The following is a 2,420-nucleotide window of genomic DNA, read 5'->3' on the forward strand; positions in this document are numbered from 1 at the left end:
ACTATCGAGGCAAATAATTTTGAGATCAAGCCTTCAATCATTCAAATGGTTCAAAATTGCGTTCAATTTGGGGGGCTACCTAATGAGGATCCGAACCTCCATATTACAAACTTTTTGGAGCTATGTGTTACTTTTAAAATGAATGGGGTAAGTAATGATGCAATTCGATTAAGACTATTTCCATTCTCTTTAAGGGATAGAGCTAAAAGTTGGTTGATTTCACTGCAAGCCAACTCCATTTTTACATGGGAGGACCTTGACCAAAAATTCCTCGCTAAGTATTTTCCTTCTGCTAAAGCAGCCCAGATTAAAGGTGAAATAAATAATTTCTGTCAATTTGAGGGGGAATCATTATATGATGCTTGGGAAAAGTTTAAAGAGCTGCTACAGAAATGCCCACATCATGGTATTGTGAAATGGATGTTGGTGCACACTTTTTACAATGGGCTGAGGGGAGACACAATGACTATAATAGAAGTAGCAACGGGTGGAGCATTTACGAGAAAATGTGCTAATGAAGCATATGAGCTTTTGGAGTAGATGGCCATGAATAACTATCAATGGATAACTAAGCAAGAAAATAAGAAGGTGGCGGGAGTTCTAGAAGTTGGTCCTATTGCTATACTCATTGCTCAAATTGCTTCGTTGACCAAGCAAATGCAGCAATAAAATAACATTTCTGCTCAGGCGATGCAACTAAAACTTGCTCCTATTATTTGTGAGACATGTGGAGGCCCTCATCACTTTCAGCAATGTCCAGTAACGAGTTCTTATTCAATAGATGATATTCCACTTGAAAAGGTGCAAGCCATTGGTAATTACCCGAGACAACCGAATAACAACCCATACTCCAACACTTATACTCCAGCGTACAAGAACCACCCAAATTTGTCACGGAGTAATAATCAAGGGCACCAACAACAATATCATCCAAATCCGTCTCAATATCCTCCAAATAGACCATCCTATGGGCTATCAAAGACCCTTTTATGACAATCAAAGGCCACAAATGCCACAACATCAACAACCACAACCTCAAGTGACTAAACAAGAGGTACCTACTGATTTATTAAGCCAATTTATGACAGAAGCAAGATCCTCCATTCTGAGCTTAGAAACAAAAGTTGGCCAACTTGCAAAGCTAATGGCTGACCGTAATCAAGGGGCTCTACCTAGTTCCACAGTGGTGAATGAGCAATGTCAAGCTGTCACTTTGAGGAGCGGGACTAATTACGATAGGCCTATAGTGGATGACAAGGGAAAGAAGATAGAGGATCAACATGCCACTAGTCCAACATAAGAAGAGGTTACTGGAGACCTTCCAAAGAAAGAGAAGTCAAAATACACCAAGCCTACACAAAATATTCCTTATCCTCAGTGGTTCCAAAAGGCCAATCTTGACAAACAATTCTCCAAATTTCTCGAGGTATTTAAGAAACTTAACATTAAAATTCCTTTTGCTGAAGCTCTTGAACAAATGCCCAGTTATGTGAAGTTTATGAAATAGATATTGTCTAATAAGAGAAAAATGGAGGATTATGAAACCGTGACATTGACATAAGAGTGTAGTGCAATTATTCAAAAGAAACTTCCTTAAAAGTTAAGAGATCCGATTAGCTTCACTATACCTTGCACCATTGGGAACTTTCATTGTGAGAGGGCTTTATGTGATTTGGGTACAAGCATTAATTTAATGCCGCTATCCATATTAAGAAGACTTAGTTTGGGGGAAGCTAGACCTACTACTGTTACTCTTCAATTGGCCGATTGTTCATTATCACACTCGAGATATTATTAAAAATGTTCTTGTCAAAGTGGACAAGTTCATTTTTCTAGTGATTTTATTGTTCTTGATATGGAGGAAGATGAAGATGTTCCAATTATTGTGGGGAGACCATTTTTAGCCACCGGTCAAGCTTCGATAGATGTTAAAAAAGGAGAGTTGAGGCTAAGAGTGCAGGGCGATGAGGTTGTATTTAATGTGTTCAAGGCTTTGAAGTATCTTAGAGCAAGTGATAATTGCTTTAGTATGAATGTAATTGAGGAAAGATTGTCAAAGGAAAAATTCATCGAAGTTCCGCTTGAGATGAGTCTTATTTCACCAAGTATGGAAGACTGTGATGACACTAAGGTCATTGAATTTATAAATTGGTTAAACTCCGCTGGACCTATTTATAAGAAGAAATATGAGGAACTTGGACAATGGTCTGAGATACCACTGGTACTTGAATTGAAGACTTTATCGGAACATCATAAGTATGCTTATTTGGGTAAGAATGACACTCTCCCAGTTATTATTTCAACTTCATTATCTACTGTTGAAGAGGAAAAATTATTAGGAGTGCTTCGAGGTCATAAACTGGCTATTGGGTGGAGCTTAACTGGTATAAAAGGTATTAGTCCCTCTACTATTATGCACC

General features: G+C 38.1%; 1 non-coding gene across 1 annotated transcript; it reads right to left on the bottom strand.

Annotated features, from left to right (window-relative positions):
- Positions 1 to 304: 304 nt before the first annotated feature.
- Positions 305 to 410, bottom strand: LOC133820275 (small nucleolar RNA R71). Its single transcript, XR_009886696.1, has one exon. It is a non-coding gene; the product is annotated as a small nucleolar RNA R71 (small nucleolar RNA).
- Between the last annotated feature and the right edge of the window lie 2,010 nt (positions 411 to 2,420).

Source organism: Humulus lupulus, chromosome 2 (assembly GCF_963169125.1).
Source record: "Humulus lupulus chromosome 2, drHumLupu1.1, whole genome shotgun sequence".
NCBI classification, from domain to species: Eukaryota; Viridiplantae; Streptophyta; class Magnoliopsida; order Rosales; family Cannabaceae; genus Humulus; species Humulus lupulus.